The following is an 18,552-nucleotide window of genomic DNA, read 5'->3' as shown; positions in this document are numbered from 1 at the left end:
ACTGCAAGTTAGCCCTCACCTGTCCCAAACACACTTGTCATTCAGTAGAAAGTGAGGACAGCAGATGCTGGAGATCAGAGTTGAAAGGTGTGCCACTGGAAAAGCACAGCAGGTCAGGCCACATCCCAGCAGCAGGAGAATCAACATTTCAGGCATAAGCCCTTCATCAAACTTGGAAAAATATCACCATTACCTCATTACTGGGTCATTACTACATTACTGGGTCAATATCCTGGAAATCCCTATCCAGCAACATTGTAGGTGCACGTACACCAAATGGACCCTAACCACCCTAATCTTTTCAGAAAAGCTGCCAAGGAGTCCACATTATTGCCTGTGAAACAATGCATCATGAAAGCCATTTAACTAATCTGGCCAGTTTTGTTTTTTATTTTATCCCTTAACTTCAAAGTTTGTGAGAAGGTTTGTAGCTCGGGTGCTCGTTGTTGTGGTTCTGTTCACCGAGCTGGGAATTTTATTCCTTAACTGTGTTGTGTGTTTGTCTTTTGTGTGAATGAAAACAAATGTTTTGGGTTTAAACCATAGATTTTTAAGATGCAAAACCAAATGTCTAGAAATTTATTGTTGTAAAGACTGTGACTGGTTATTCAAAGTCCGATTAGGAACTATTTACAGGTCTTCAATGGATTAATGTTACATGTTGAAAATACAGACGTAAAAGACTGATTTCGTTTGGCTGTCTGTCTCCATGCCATAACAGAACTTGATGAACGACAAAATTGGATTCTGAAAAAGGATGACGAGAGGAAGATAACAACTTCTGAAATGTGCATATACAGTGACAGAGTCATAGATTAGGATTTCAAGACTTGGAGTCATATTTTTAAGATGAGAGGTGAAAGATTTAAAAGGACATGAGGGCAGTGTTTTCATACAGAGAGTGATTTGTGTGTGGAATGAACTTTCGGAGGACGTTGCAGGTGTGGACACAGTTATAATGCTTAAAAACATTTGGATAAGCACATGAATAAGAAAGATTTCAAGAAATATGGGCCAGGCACAGGCAGGTGGGACTAGAACAGTTTGGGATTATAGCTGGCATGGACTGGGTGAACCAAAGGATTTGTTTCTGTGCCATATGACTATATCCATTCAGATGCCTTTTAAATGTTGTATTTGTACCCCATCCACCACTTCTTCTGGTGGATTGTTCCGTAGACACACTGCCCTCTGTTTGAAAATGTTACCCTTCAGGTCCTTTTTAAATTTCCCCCCTCTCACCATAAACCTATGCCCTCTAGTTTTGGACTGCCTAACCTTTGGAAAAAGACCCTATCCATGCCCTTCATGATTTTATAAAAGGTCATCGCTCAGCCTCTGACATATCAGGAGAAAAAAGCCCAGCCTATTCCCATCAGTACTTTCACAGGAAATTGAAAGATGGGAATTAAGTGTAGCCTTGCCAGAACTATTGCGGCAAGAATAGGTCTTTTAAAAGATCTCTTTTTTGGGAAATTTTAATCATATCATATAATCTTATGCTTCAATTTCATTTTTCTTCAGAATCATTTGTGATCACTTCTCAATTTTATTATTTTGGTTTGATTACCTTTCTTGGGAACTTAATTCCACATAACTGAACATTGTCATACAGTCATAGATCATAGAGATGTACAGCACAGAACAGACCCTTCGGTCCAACTCATCCATGCCGACCAGATAGCCCAACCCAATCTAGTGCCACCTGCAGGCACCTGGCCCATATCCCTCCAAACCCTTCCTATTCATATACCCATCCAAATGCCTCTTAAATGTTGCAATTGTACCAACCTCCACCACATCCTCTGGCAGCTCATTCCATACACGTACCGCCCTCTGCGTGAAAACATTGTCCCTTAGGTCTCTTTTATATCCTTCCCCTCTCACCCTAGACCTATGCCCTCTCATTCTGGACTCCCACACCCCAAGGAAAAGACTTTGTCTATTTATCCTATCCATGCCCCTCACGATTTTATAAACCTCTATAAGGTCACCCCTCAGCCTCTGACACTCCAGAGAAAATAGCCCCAGCCTATTCAGCTTTTCCCTATAGCTCAAAACCTCCAACTCTGGCAACATCCTTGTAAATCTTTTCTGAACCATTTCAAGTTTCACAACATCTTTCTGATAGGAAGGAGACTAGAATTGCTTGCAATATTCTAAAAATGGTCTAACCAATATTCTGTACAGCCACAACATGACCTCCCAACTCCTGTACTCAATATTCTGACCAATAAAGGAAAACATACCCAATGCCTACTTCACTATCCTATCTACCTGCGACTCCAATTTCAAGGAGCTATGAACCTGCACTCTAAGGTCTCTTTGTTCAGCAACACTCTCTAGTACCTTACCATTAAGTGTATAAGTCCTGCTAAGAATTGCTTTCCCAAAATGCAGCTCCTCACATTTATCTAAATTAAACTCCATCTGTCACTTCTCAACCCATTGCCCATCTGATCAAGATCCTGCTGTAACCTGAGGTAACCTCGTGCCATCTGCCAGGATCTGGCTCATATCACTCCAAACCCTGGATTAGTGGTGCTGGAAGAGCACAGCAGTTCAGGCAGCATCCAACGAGCAGCGAAATCGACGTTTCGGGCAAAAGCCCTTCATCAGGAATAAAGGCAGTGAGCCTGAAGCGTGGAGAGATAAGCTAGAGGAGGGTGGGGGTGGGGAGAGAGTAGCATAGAGTACAATGGCTGAGTGGGGGAGGAGATGAAGGTGATAGGTCAAGGAGGAGAGGGTGGAGTGGATAGGTGGAAAAGAAGATAGGCAGGTCGGACAAGTCAAGGAGACAGTAACTGAGCTGGAAGTTTGAAACTAGGATGAGGTGGGGGAAGGGGAAATGAGGAAGCTGTTGAAGTCCACATTGATGCCCTGGGGTTGAAGTGTTCCGAGGCGGAAGATGAGGCATTCTTCCTCCAGGCGTCTGGTGGTGAGGGAGCGGCGGTGAAGGAGGCCCAGGACCTCCATGTCCTCGGCAGAGTGGGAGGGGGAGTTGAAATGTTGGGCCACGGGGCGGTTTGGTTGATTAGTGCGGGTGTCTCGGAGATGTTCCCTAAAGCGCTCTGCTAGGAGGCGCCCAGTCTCCCCAATGTAGAGGAGACCACATCGGGAGCAACGGATACAATAAATGATATTGGTGGATGTGCAGGTGAAACTTTGATGGATGTGGAAGGCTCCTTTAGGGCCTTGGATAGAGGTGAGGGAGGAGGTGTGGGTGCAGGTTTTACAGTTCCTGCGGTGGCAGGGGAAAGTGCCAGAATGGGAGGGTGGGTCGTAGGGGGGTGTGGACCTGACCAGGTAGTCACGGAGGGAACAGTCTTTGCGGAAGGTGGAAAGGGGTGGGGAGGGAAATATATCCCTGGTATGGGGTTTTCAGCATCTGCAGTCATTGTTTTTACCTTGTTTTTACCTCACTCCAAACCCTTCCTATTCATATACTCATCCAGATGCCTTTTAAATGTTGCAATTGTACTAGCCTCCACAACGTCCTCTGGCAATTTTGGTGTCATCTGCAAACTTACTAACTATACCTCCTATACCCACATCCAAATCATTTATCTAAATGATGAAATGTTGTCGATAAGCTACTGCGTCCAACATTTTATGGAGAATATTTACATATACCAGAAACTACAGCTACAATTGAGGTAAATGTTTGTTTTACTTTAAACAGTTTGACTTCATTATATGACTATTAGATCGAATAGAGATTAGATCAAATCCTCAAGACTAACTTTCCAAATCCAACATTACATTCAGATTACCAAAATTGAAAACAAAGTCAGCCTATGAAATGCTACTCCACAAATAATAGCTAAGGTAGTGTCTTAAAGGGGCTAATTGCAAACATTTACATTTGTTATTTTAATAGCCTGGATCTTTTCTGTGCACTTAACCCTCAGGGATTATAGGTAAACTTACAACAATTAGATTGTTTGTTATCTGTGGTAGAAAAGACAAACTTTTAATTTAATCATCACACAAGAATTGGCTTGCGGAATTTTTCCTCCTCCTATCACAAGGTGTTTATAACAACCCCAACCTCACCATCAAACCGGCAGACAAGGGAGGTGCGGTAGTAGTTTGGCGCACCGACCTTTACACCGCTGAGGGTAAACGCCAGCTCGCGGACACCTCCTCCTACTGCCCCCTTGACCATGACCCCACCTCCCACCACCAAACCATCATCTCCCAGACCATCCATAACCTCATCACCTCAGGGGATCTCCCATCCACTGCCTCCAAACTCATAGTCCCACAACCCCACACCGCCCGTTTCTACCTCCTGCCCAAAATCCACAAACCTGACTGCCCCGGCCGACCCATTGTCTCAGCCTGCTCCTGCCCCACCGAACTCATTTCTGCATTTCCTCGACACGGTCCTGTCCCCCTTAGTCTAAGAACTCCCCACCTACGTTCGGGACACCACCCACGCCCTCCACCTCCTCCATGATTTTCGCTTCCCCGGTCCCCAACACCTTATCTTCACCATGGACATCCAGTCCCTGTACACCTCCATCCCCCATCACAAAGGACTCAAAGCCCTCCGCTTCTTCCTTTCCCGCCATACCAACCAGTACCCTTCCACTGACACCCTCCTTCGACTGACTGAACTGGTCCTCACCCTGAACAACTTCTCTTTCCAATCCTCCCACTTCCTCCAAACCAAAGGAGTAGCCATGGGCACCCGCATGGGCCCCAGCTATGCCTGCCTCTTCGTAGGATATGTGGAACAGTCCGCAGCTACACTGGCACCAACCCCCACCTTTTCCTCCGCTACATCGATGACTGTATCGGTGCTGCCTCGTGCTCCCACGAGGAGGTTGAACAATTCATCCACTTTACCAACACCTTCCACCCCGACCTCAAATTCACCTGGACCGTCTCAGACTCCTCCCTCTCCTTCCTAGACCTCTCCATTTCTATCTCTGGCGACCGAATCAACACGGACATTTATTACAAACCGACCGACTCCCACAGCTACCTAGACTACACCACCTCCCACCCTGCCCCTGTAAAAATGCCTTCCCATATTCCCAATTCCTTCGTCTCCGCCGCATCTGCTCCCAGGAGGATCAGTTCCAATACCGTACAACCCAGATGGCCTCCTTCTTCAAGGACTGCAATTTCCCCCCAGACATGATCGACGATGCCCTCCATCGCATCTCTTCCACTTCCCGCTCCTCTGCCCTTGAGCCCCACCCCTCCAACCGCCACCAGGGCAGAACCCCACTGGTCCTCACCTACCACCCCACCAACCTCCATGTACAGCGTATCATCCGTCGTCATTTCTGCCACCTCCAAACGGACCCCACCACCAGGGATATATTTCCCTTCCCTCCCCTATCAGCGTTCCGGAAAGACCACTCCCTCCGTGACTCCCTCGTCAGGTCCACACCCCCCACCAACCCAACCTCCACTCCCGGCACCTTCCCCTGCAACCGCAAGAAATGCAAAACTTGCGCCCACATCTCCCCCCTTACTTCCCTCCAAGGCCCCAAGGGATCCTTCCATATCCACCACAAATTCACCTGCACCTCCACACACATCATTTATTGCATCCGCTGCACCTGATGTGGCCTCCTCTATATTGGGGAGACAGGCCGCCTACTTGCAGAACGTTTCAGAGAACACCTCTGGGACACCCGGACCAACCAACCCAACCACCCCGTGGCTCAACACTTCAACTCCCCCTCCCACTCCACCAAGGACATGCAGGTCCCTGGACTCCTCCATCACCAGACCATCGCAACACCACGGTTGGAGGAAGAGCACCTCATCTTCCACCTAGGAACCCTCCAACCACAAGGGATGAACTCAGATTTCTCCAGTTTCCTCATTTCCCCTCCCCCCACCTTGTCTCAGTCCCAACCCTCAAACTCAGCACCACCTTCCTAACCTGCAATCTTCTTCCTGACCTCTCCGCCCCCACCCCACTCTGGCCTATCACCCTCACCTTGATCTCCTTCCACCTATTGCATTTCCAATGCCCCTCCCCCAAGTCCCCCCTCCCTACCTTTTATCTTAGCCTGGTGGACACACTTTCCTCATTCCTGAAGAAGGGCTTATGCCCGAAACGTCGATTCTCCTGTTCCTTGGATGCTGCCTGACCTGATGCGCTTTTCCAGCAACACATTTTTAGCTCTGATCTCCAGCATCTGCAGTCCTCACTTTCCTCTGTTTATAACACAACCTTACAGATCTCTTGGGAATCAATGTAGCTCAGTCGGCTGGATTGTTGGTTTGCAGAGCCATATAGCACCAAGAGTGTAGGCTCAATTCCCATCACCAGTTTGAGGTTACCATGAAGGACTGCTTCTCAACATCTTCCCTTACCTGAGGTCTGGTGGCCTTCACCAACACTTGCTTTTCTCATGAGCAGCCCCTATGGTCTGGTAAGGTTATGGTGACACAACCAACAGACTCCTAATGGCCAATTTCCAAAAAAACTGCTGAGTTAATTGAAATTATGTAGACATTTGAGAACAAATTTTCTTTTGGATGCATTCGAATAATTCTTGAGGGATGATATTAGATATTACAGAAAGCATCCTCGGTGTTAATAAAATAAATTTTAACAAATTAGTTTCTTTGCAGTAAGATTCAAACCACACAATGAACCAAATTTAACACAAGTTTGGGCATTATGGAGAAAGGATTCTTCAGATAAATAACTGCTTCAAGATTAGACAAGGACTCTGCAGCACAACAATGTTAACATACTTTATTCTATTGAAAATATATCAGATGATGCGGTTCCAAGGCAAAGAGTTAAGAAGGAATTGTACAAATTTGAAAATTTAAAAGCCTTTGGTAATTACCTCAATGTCAAAACAAATAAGATTTTGGAAAGAGGCAGGTTTAATAGATTTAGTGGAAGATTTTATTAATTTATGCAAATGAGTTGAGGAATATACCGACGGATTAAAATAAATTGGATTCCCTACAGTATGGAAACAGAGGTTGATAAACCTTATAGAGGTTTCATATCCATGAGGGCCATGGATAGAGTAATTATAGAACATAGAACACTACAGCACAGTACAGGCCCTTCGGCCCTTGATGTTGCACCGCCCTGTCATACTAATCTGAAGCCCATCCCACCTACACTATTCCATGTACATCCATTTGCCTGTCCAGTGACGACTTAAATGCACTTAAACTTGGCGAATCTACTACCGTTGCAGGCAAAGCATTCCATACCCTTACTACTCTCTGAGTAAAGAAACTACCTCTGACATCTGTCTTATACCTATCTCCCCTCACTTTAAAGTTGTGTCCCCTCGTGTTTGCCGTTTCCATACTTGGAAAAAGGCTCTCCCTGTCCACCCTATCTAACCCTCTGATTATCTTGTATGTCTCTATTACGTCACCTCTCAACCTTCTTCTCTCTAATGAGAACAGCCTCAAAGCCCTCAGCCTTTCCTTGTAAGACATTCCTTCCATACCAGGCAATATCCTAGTAAATCTCCTCTGCACCTTTTCCAAAGCTTCCACATCCATCTTATAATGCGGTGACCAGAACGGTACACAATACTCCAAGTGTGGCCGTACCAGAGCTTTGTACAGCTGCAGCATAACCTCCTGGTTCTGGAACTCAATGCCTCTATTAATAAAGGACAAAACACTGTATGCCTTCTTAACAACCCTGTCAATCTGGGTGGCAACTTTCAGGGATCTGTGCACATGGACACCGAGATCTCTCTGCTCATCTGCACTCTCAAGAATCTTACCATTAGCCCAGTACTTTGCATTCTAATTACTCCATCCAAAGTGTATCACCTCACACTTGTCCACATTAAACTCCATTTGCCACCTCTCAGCCCAGCTCTGCATCCTATCTATGTCTCTCTGCAACCTACTACATCCTTCATCACTATCCACAACTCCACCGATCTTAGTGTCGTCCGCAAATTTACTAACCCACCCTTCTAAGCCCTCATCCAGGTCATTTATAAAAATGACGAACACCCAACACTGACCCTTGCGGTACGCCGCTCGTAACTGGACACCAAGATGAACGTGTTCCATCAACTACAAACCTCTGTTTTCTTTCAGCAAGCCAATTACTGATTCAAACTGCTATGTCTCCCACAATCCCATTCTTCTGCATTTTGTACAATAGTCTACTGTGGGGAACCTTATCGAACACCTTGCTGAAATCCATACTCTCATCTACCTGTTTGGTCACTTTGTCAAAACAGTCAATAAGACAAGGTCTTTTCCCTGAGTGGGGGAGTCCAGAACTAGAGGGTATGGAAAATAAAGAGCATGAAAGCATGGGAAGGATTAAAGCATGAAGACCACTGGCAATTTGTGATCTGAGAAAGGCATGATGGAATAAGAATTGTGGGACATTCTTACACCAATTAGCAGGGTAAGGTTAAGGCTGAAAGGTCACTATGGCGAGATGAGATAACACAAGTAATAAAGCAAGTTTCTCTGTTAAGTGTTATTATGACAGGATTGGGACCATAAGTATTTGGGACATGACATTAAAATATCTGATTAATAGTTAGTAGAGTCAGCTTGAGACAGGAGACTATTGTAATCGATGGAATAGTTAAATATCTAATCATGACATTAGGAAAATATTAAGTACAGTCTGGAATGAAAGACCATTGTAGCAGAGTTAGCAATAATATCTAACCGTGACATTAGAATAACAGTAAGTAGAACGTACAACTAAAGAGATAATGGGAACTAACATCACTGGTTTATTGTGTAGTTAGAGTGAGGTATTTTGATTAATATAATTGGATATGATATTAGTTTGATAAGCTAACAGAAACATGATAAAAAAAATATAAAAATCCACGGACCCTGAGGTTCGTGGACATTCAAGAATCTGCTTTCTCAGTGTCATGGTTTTTTGTTTGCAAATAAAATACCTACTTCTTGAAGAGCTCTCTGCGTCTCCTAGTGGTTCTCTATATTTTCTCCACAACAAATTTGCCGCTGCAAGCAGGGTCATGCAAAGACCCATCTGGACAGAGGGCGGCAGTAACAGGGCGCTTCTTGGTCCACCAGGGGGCACTCCCGAGACTGACAGAACAAGGCTACCTCACAAAAAAAGATTAGCATTTTTGCTGTGAATTCGGACTATATTCTGTTGGCTTCAAGTGGTCCTTGGGGACTCAGAGGTGCGGGAACCTACCGGAGGGTCTCTCCGATCCAAGATCCAAAGGCGAGAGGTAAATTGCTGCTGAAGAAGACGTGGAGAATTGGTCAAGAAAACTGCGCAGTGGAGTAAGGGGTGAGTAAGAATAGAAAGTAGCAATTGTTGAGTAAAAATTCCACATGGCATATATAAGACCATATAGATAGGGCAGAAATATAAGACCCTATAAATAGATAGGCAGAAATATAAGACCCTATAGATAGAAATGGCAGAATAAAGAAGGTGAAATTGTTTTATAAGACCCTATAGATAGCTAGGGCAGAATAAAGGGTGGCATAGTGGCTCAGTGGTTAGCCCTGCTGCCTTACAGCACTAGGGTCCCAGGTTCAATTCCAGCCTCAGGTGACTGTGTGGATTTGCTCCAGTTTCCTCCCACATTCCAAATGTGTGCAGGTCAGGTGAATTGGCCATGCTAAATTGCCCATAGTGTTAGGTGCATTAGTTGGGGGGGGGTGGAAGTGGGTAACTCTTCAGTGGGTTTGTGTGGACTTGTTGGGCTGAAGGGCCTGTTTCCACACTGTAGGGAATCTAAAATAAGGGGGAATTGCTGATGGACCTATTTAGAAAGCTGGCAGATTGGTAGTGGATGATTAAAAGTAAAATAGCAGAGAATAGTCATAGTGTTAAATGCTTTAGATAAGACCTATAGGATAATTAGAGTTTTGAAAATGAACAAAGGGTCTGTTTAAGTAAGACTCTGGCTGACAGTGATTGATTTACGGCCAAGTTCTTGTGTGTGTGTGCTGTGTGTGTGTGCTGTGTGTGTGTGTGTGTGCTGTGTGTGTGTGTGTAATGTGAGAGAAAAAGAGACTTTATAGTTTAATCTTTGTGATCTGATTTGTATGCATAATTGTTTGTTGGTGGTTAAATGTTTGTTTTTTGTTTCCCTGGAGCTCAAGATCCAGGGGTATTTTGATTTTATTTTGCACTGTAAGAATTTAAGTTAGTTTTTTTTGAGAGAGAAATTTCTCAAGAAACCGTTCGTGATTGATGCATTTTGAAGGTGCAGTGTTAGATTGGTTTAGGCTGAATGAATGAGAATAGGTTGTTTGTATTAACTAGCTGCAATTGAGGACATTTAGAAATTGATAGATTGGTAAGGGACAATTGCAAGTTATAAAGTTAGGAATTGTTTATACTATTGAACAAAGCACTACCAGACTTGAATGGTATGAGGAAGTGATTTATGAGAACAAAGATAATACATTAGTTGGACTGAAATATATCGTAGGATGGATAAAGGGATTGCAGTTGAGATAATCAGGAAGAAGTTTCCAGTGGCAAGAAATGATATTGTAAAAATTTCTGAGAAATGCGAAAAAAGAACTAAGGATTTATTGACTAAATGGCCAAAAAAATGTACCTTTGATATACATATGTGCAATGAGATGGAAGGATTAATTAAGAACTATAAGCTGAAAGATAAATCTAAAAATAGAAACCAAAAGAGGGATCAGGAGATGGAAATACTGACACTTTTCAGGAAAGAGGGTGAGGAACTGAAGGTAGCTTGTTAGGCACCTGTGATGACTGGGAAAGCTGCAAAAGAACAAGCTGAGCAGCTTTGGGAAACAGAAAAGCAGGAATCAGCACCCCCTCTATACCCAGATGTGAAGGAGTTGAATAGACCTCCTCCCAACTCGAATGAAGAGGCATTGAAGCAGTGCCCAGTAATAAAGGGAACAGTAGAAATAGAGGGACAGTTAGAATGGGATGGGAGTGTGGAAGACAAAAGTGAACTGAGGGAAAGAAGAGAAAGAGAGAAAAAGGACTGGCAGGAGCAAATAGAAGCTATACGATGAGAGCAAGAAAAGCTGAAACATGAGATTAGTGTGCTGCGTGAGCTAAGGGAACAAAAAGCAATTGAGGAATACTCATTGCATTACGAAAGGAGGGCTGAAGACAAAAGGTGTGAAAGTGACGCAAAACAAGCAGAAAGGGATGATGAGAGACAAGGAAAGAAAAATGCCTCAGTACCTAAAGAATGGGAGGAATTAGAAATAGCATTGGACTCAGAGCCTGAGGGGGATTTATTGAGAAGTCGGGTCAGTAAAGGGAAAAAGGGCCAACAGGGAAGGATGCTACTGCTCCTTATAAAAGAGGGGAAAAACCCACAATACATTCCTTGGGGAACTCAGGATCTGGAAGGGCTGAAGAATGTGCTGCCCAGTTTACATGAGGGAGTGGGAAAGTGGATCAGGGCTTTTGAAGATGAAACCACAGGGTGATTGCTGGCTATAGGAGACTTGAAGGCACTGCTGGTGAGGTTGGTAGGGCACCCGAAGTTAAAGGAAATAATGGTCCGAACCCCTTTGAAAAATGTGGCAGACAATCCAATGATTGATGGGTTTGATCGAGTGAGACAAAATGTATGGCAGGCCTTAAGAGACTGTTATCCACCCAAAATGGACCCCTAGACTCTGAGAGGGGATCCACTGGAACAAAGTGAAAACCCGGCTGCCCATTTGGAGAAACAGTTAAAGAAGTGGAGGCTGGAAACAGAGCAAGACATAGAGACTAATCAGTTGCTGACCACAAAGTTCTGAAATTCCATCATTGAGGCAATGCCCTCCCAAGTCAGGTCAAGGCTGGGGGAGTTGGTGGGTCTGACATCATCAATGAGTCACCAGGAATTTAGAGATCCTGTTGCTCATGCAGTTGAAAGGTTTTGAAAAGACAAAGAGAAACTGTCTGAACATCAGGAGGAGGTGCAAAGGAAGCTGGCGCAAATGCAGCTCAAAGAGCTTAGAAAGAAAGAAAAAGAAAAGGCTAAAAAGGTGTTACCAGTAAGAACTGACACAGTAATCAACACTGGCGTGAACCAAGAGCCGGTGCAAGGGGAGGTCCTATCAGGAAGCCAGACAGGGGCCAGAAAATCCCATGCCAGCAATGGTGGTTTTTAGAGAAGCTTTCCCACAGGTGATGTATCCGGGGCAGGGCAGATTTAAACAATAACCTAAACAGACTGAGTGCCCAAGGACAGGGATATAGGAATGGGAGACTAAGGTACATGATAAATAATCAGGCTTAAGGGGGGCCAGAAATGATGTGCTGGAGATGCCATCAACCAGGTCACTTTAGGAAGATTTGCTCTTATTGGACCGGGCCCTCTCTGCCCTACAGCGGGCCTAGACGGCGGGAATCCCCAGTGACCACTTCCCAGACACCTACAGGCCCAGCAGGACCTATTAACCCGTATGGGATGTGTTAGGGATGCCCTGAGAACCTGGGTGGGAAGGGGCACTACCCTGTAGTAGCATGGGAGGCTGATCAAGAACCAGTAATACAAATTAATATAGAAGGGCGGCAGACACCGGTGGTGGTAGATACTGGAGCTACATACACTTGTGTACAGCCGCGGTATGCCTCTCACCTTCCCATGTCAAGTAAATTTGTTAAAACTGTAAGGTTCTCAGGGAAATCACAGTTAACCTGATTTACAGCTCCAGTAAGATTAGAAATGGAAGGAAGGGAGATAGTTCTGCCAATATTAGTGTCTAAAGAGACACCAATTAATTTGTCAGGTAGGGATGCTTTACTATAGTTAGAGGTAAGATTGGAGTGCACAAGCAGGGCTTGGCCATAGAAAAGGTCAATACACAATTAGTGATGCAAGAAGTTAAAGATGTTAATGTTTATTGGATAGAGGATATAGCAAGTGATATTCAAGACATTTGGGGGATGTGGGAAGCAGAAGTGTTGACGATGTTGACTAAAGCAAGACCACCTAAGTCTGAGCTGCACTGTACAGGGAGATTTGATGAGTCTCAGGATGAGGTGTTAAGGAGGAAGTGGCACCAGGAAGTCACTGCTCCGTAACATTTGAGAAGTGAAGCAATAGTATTAGGGGAGCAGGAAGTGATCCTGCAAATAGAGAGAAATGCGTTCCTGTAAAAGTGGCATCGTGTATCAGGTGCTGCACCACATCTAACCTTACTGGTAAATAAGGGATATCAATCTAAAGACTTAGGACCTATGTAGAAACAGTCAGGGAATGGCATATGCTTACGGCAGGGGTTTGGGAATCCAGAGATGGCAGCTATATTAAAATCCGAGCAGGGAATCCGAATGAGGTCAAGATAACACCCCAGCTGAACATGCCAGTGACAGTGGAGGAAGGGGATCAATATGGTAATGAGCAACTAGATGCATTACTAGCCGCTTTGTGGTCACAGCACGATACAGATCGGGAGAGTGAAACCAGCTAGCCCAATGGAAATAAGGTTGAAACCAGGAGCTGGGACAGCAGTGAAAGTTCTGGCGAATGAAGTTATCCTAAGGTTTGGTATACTGTTGGAAATTAGTTCAGACAATGGGTTTGCCTTCATTCAGAAAGTAGTTAAGTTGATGCCGCAGGTTTTGAGAATCAAACAGAGGTTTGGGTGGGTGTATCATCCCCAGTCACAGGGTATGGTGGAAAGGATTAATGGGACATTGAAAGCCAAGTTAAACAAGATCTGCACAAGCACCAACCTTAATTGGGTTGATGCACTGCCGCTAGCGTTAATGAGTTATCACATGCAGACTAATCACATGACCAACCTAACACCGCATGAGATGCTCACAGATAGACCTATTCCAGTGCCTAGGTGGAGAGGCCCATACGAAGGGCCTAGCTTGGAGCGGTTAAGCTTAGAATTTAAGCAATATATGCAGCAGCTAACTATGATACATGAGTCTATCTACTGCAGGAAACACAAAGGGAACTGACACCTGTCAACAAGGAAGGACCTATTAAACCTGGGTGTACGTGCGGGTTTTTCGAAGACGCTGGAATGAGCCGAGGAGAGAGGGACCTTTCGTAGTGACTAAGGCATCACCTACCGCCATCCAAGTGGAAGGACAACACATATGGTACCACCTTAATCATTGTACTAAAGCTCTCCCACCAGCACAAACTAACTCTGACACTGAGGTAAGTGGAGCTGAGGCTGAGGAACTTGGACACGGGCAGGTCATACGGGGGCTAGTATCCCTCAGCAGGGTTCCGAACAAGGTACAGGTGAAGTTCTTGGGGATACTGATCATTCTAGAAATGATTGTGATGGAGATATGGAGCATAGTTCTCCTGGCAGCGGGGATGGGGAAGACATGGGGGATGCCCCTGATACCCCCCTCTGTGATGCCAGGCCTGCATACTCAAGACTTGGAGACCATTAATTTGGCAGACATGGACTGGTAATGCCAGGGTTGCTCAGGCTGGGAGGCAAAGGTTTTTTTTAGATTAGATTCCCTACAGTGTAGAAACAGGCCCTTCGGCCCAAGAAGCCCACACCGACCCTCCAAAGAGCAACCACCCAGAACCATATCCCTCTAACTAATGCACCTAACACTATGGGCAATTTAGCATAGCCAATTCACCTGACCTGCACATCTTTGGATTGTGGGAGGAAACTCACGCAGACACGGGGAGAATATGCAAACTCCACACAGACAGTCACCCAAGGCTGGAATTGAACCTGGGACCCTGGTGCTGTGAGGCAGCAGTGCTAATCACTGAGCCACCGTGCCGCCCAAAGTATATTAGAAGTTCAGACCTCGCTGCCCTAACATGGGTATGCGCCCGTGACAATCACTGGTATCAATGGGCAAACTACATGGCCGTAATGATGGCTACACAGGACTGTTTCTTGTGTACAAAGGCGACCCCCTTATACTATGTTGTCCCTATGCCTAATAACTCGACTGCCTGTACTCAATGGCGTTTGCAGCACTCTAGCCGACCTCTTAACCCAGATGATTCATCAACTTACAGGCAATCCTTTTGGTGCCTCCTACTTCAGGCCTCTATGTTCTATCAGCAGGATGATGTGGGTAGGCAGCAACTCCAACAGTATATAGTACCCCGTGGTCCACGTGGAAGACTAATTACACGTTCCCTGTGATTGCTTTCAAGATACGGGAAGGGTTGAGTTTTGAATGCTTTAAGTGAAATGGCTCCACACCAGTAGGCTATTTTAAGAGTCTTTGCGGGAATGCAATTGAACTAGAGGTGGACACCACATTTGGGGCTGTTTTAAATTCTCAACGCGTCCGACTGGCAGATATTTGGTGGCTGTGTGGTAAGAAAGGAGGGTTGCGCCCGACGCTGCCCGCTGACTGGAATGGCAGCTGTGCCCATGTAATGCTCCTACACATGGTAGTTATATCGCCACACGCGCAGCTTGATGCGATGTCACAGTCAGTTTTGTGTCGAACTAAGCGATGGTATGTCCCTGATCCGACGATTCGGATTGATAGCATGGGACAGCCAAGAGGTATTCCTAATGAGTTTAAGGCCCACAATGAGATTGCCGCATGTTGGGAGACTCTCATCCCAGTGATAGGGGTTAGCAAGAATGCTGAATGGATTAATTACATTTATTACAACCAACAGAAATTTATCAATTATACTGACAATGCCCTTGTGGCCTTGGGAGAACAATTGGATGCTACTACCAAAATGATATGGCAAAACAGACAGGCCTTAGGTTGGATACTGGCAGATAAAGGTGGAGTTTGAGAGATGTTTGGGGAACATTGCTGTACCTTTATACCTAACAACACAAGCCCTGGGGGATCTTTTAACTAAAGCAATGGAAAAACTAAAGAATCTAAGACAGGAGCTAAAAGACAATGCAGGGTTTGGTCATCAGGCTTTTGATTGGCTGAATAATATATTAGGGTCTTGGGGAACATGGTTTGTTAAGATTGGTCTTATTGTCGGTGTGGTTTTGCTTGCTGTTGCCTTCGTCTTTTGTTGTGCTTTACCTTTTATTAAGTCCTTTTTAGTTTGCGTCACTACACGGCAACTTGTGGTCATTTCAGCTACACAGAAAGTGCTTGCTCCTTGGATGGAACCCCATCGCTCGACTATTATGATGTGACAACCACCACGGTGCAAGGAATATGTCCACGTGGAGACGTTGATGATACTTCTGAAGAACATGCGGGTCCTAGATTGTGAGGGAACTTGGTTTTTTTTTCCTGTTCTAGTTATTGGAGGACAGGTTTTTGACCCAAGGGACCCAAGGAATGGAGGAAGAACTCTTTAAGTCTCAGACTCCGAAAATTATTTAGTCCGTATTGGGACCTACATTGTTTGTGTTGGGCACAACAGGGGCTGAGCTTATTGTCTTCTTTCTCTAGGTGAGACCAGCAGGTCTCAAAGGGGGAATATGGAAAATAAAGAGCATGAAAGCATGGGACGGGTTAAAGCATGAAAACTACTGGCAATTTGTGATCTGAGAAAGGCATGATGGAAAAAGAATTGTGGAACATTCTTACACCAATTAGCAGGGTAAGGTTAAGGCTGAAAGGTCACTATGGCATGATGAGATAACAGAGAAACTTGCCTTATTACTTGTGTTAAGTGTTATTATGACAGGATTGGGACCATAAATATTTGGGACATGACATTAAAATATCTAATTAATAGTTAGTAAAATCAGCTTGAGACAGGAGACTATTGTAATAGATGGAATAGCTAAATATCGATCATGATAGGTTAGTCTGCAATGGAAGATCACTGTAACAGAAGTGATAATAAATATCTAATCATGACATTAGGAAAATATTAAGTTGGGTCTGGAATGAAAGACCATTGTAGCAGAGTGATGTAAGGATACTAGTGAGAGAGGGTCATGTCATTTTGTGGCCACATACAGATAAGGAAGGAAACCATTTCGACTGGGACAACACCTCCATCCTAGGACAAGCCAAACAGAGACACACATGAGAATTCCTAGAATCATGGTATTTCAACCAAAACTCTATCAACAAACACATCAAGTTAGACCCCATCTACCACCCCCTGAGAAAAAGAACAGGAAATGTCATCACCAACCCAAAGAAACCCAAACATATAATTAGAAGGCAGGAATCAGCAGCAGTGCTTCGCATGGAGGCCGAATGAAGATGTTACCTAGTATGGTGATGAAACGTCTGGAAATTAACCTTCCAGCTCAGTGAGCAAACCTACATCCAGAACCTCAACCTGAGCTACAAATCTTCTCAAAGCTCAATAGTGACCACAATTCCACAAGTTTACAGATACTTATGGATAAGGACAAGAGTGGATCTCAGATTAAGGTGTTAAATTGGGGGTCGGTCAAGTATGACCGAATTAGGCAAGAATTGGAGAACGTAGATTGGGAGCAGCTGTTTGAGGGTAATTCCACATTTGACATGTGGAAGTCTTTTAAAAGACCAGCTGATTAGAGTGCAGGACAGGTATGTTCCTGTGAAGATGAAGGATACGAATGGCAGGGTTCACGAACCTTGGATAACAGGAGAAATTATCAGCTTACTCAAAACAAAAAAGCATAGCTAGGCAACTAAAAACAGACAAAGTCCTTGAAGTATACAGAAGGTAGGAAGGAGTTCAAACAGGGAGTTAGTAGAGCTAAAAGGAGCTCTGAAATGTCCTTGGCCAGCAGGGTTATGGAGAATCCCAAAGGTATTCCATATATATATATCGGGATGAAGAGGGTGGCTAAGGAAAGAATTGGTCCACTCAAGGATAAAGAAAGGAAGTTGTGTAGAGATGGAAGAAATGGGTGAGATCTTTAATGAGTACTTTATGTTGGTATTAACCAAAAAGAGGGACGCAAGGGATGTTGAGGTGAGGGAAAGGTATGTGAATATTCTTGGGCAGATCAACATAATGAATGAGGAAGTTTTAGGTGTCTTGAAATACATTAAGGTAGACACGTCCCCAGGACCAGAGGTCTATCCCATGATATTGTAGGAGGCAAGGGAGGAAATAGCTGGGGCCTTAACAGAAATCTTTGAATCCTCTTTGGTCTTAGGCGAAGTTCCAGAGGACTAGAGAATGGCTAATGTTTTTCTTTTGTTTAGAAAAGTAAGCAGAGATAATCCAGATAATTATGGGCCAGTGAGCCTGGCATTGGTGGTGGGGAAGCTGTTGAGAAGGTAATTAGAGAAAGGATTTATTCACATTTGGAAGCAAATGAACTTGTTAGTGATAGGCAGCGTGGGTTTGTGCGGGGAAGGTCATATCTCACCAATTTGACTCAGTTTTTTTTAAATAGGTGACAAGAATGATTGATATGGGGAGCTCAGTGGAAGTTGTTCATGTGAACTTTAGTAAGGCATTTGAAAAGGTATCTCACAGCTTGCTGATAAGGTAGAATCTCATGGGATCCAGGGTGAGCTGGCTGGATAGATTCAAAACTAGCTTGAACATAGAGGACAGACAGTAGTGGTGAAAGGGTTCTTTTCGGAATGGAGATCAGTAACTAGCGTTCTACAAGGATCAGTGCTGGGACCTTTGTTGTTTGCAATATCTATAAATGATCTGGAGGAAAATATAGGTGGACTGATTCGTGATTTTGTGGATGACACCAAATTTGGTGAAATTG

Source organism: Chiloscyllium punctatum, chromosome 11 (genome assembly GCF_047496795.1).
Source record: "Chiloscyllium punctatum isolate Juve2018m chromosome 11, sChiPun1.3, whole genome shotgun sequence".
Lineage (NCBI taxonomy): Eukaryota > Metazoa > Chordata > Chondrichthyes > Orectolobiformes > Hemiscylliidae > Chiloscyllium > Chiloscyllium punctatum.
This window is presented reverse-complemented; position numbering follows the sequence as displayed.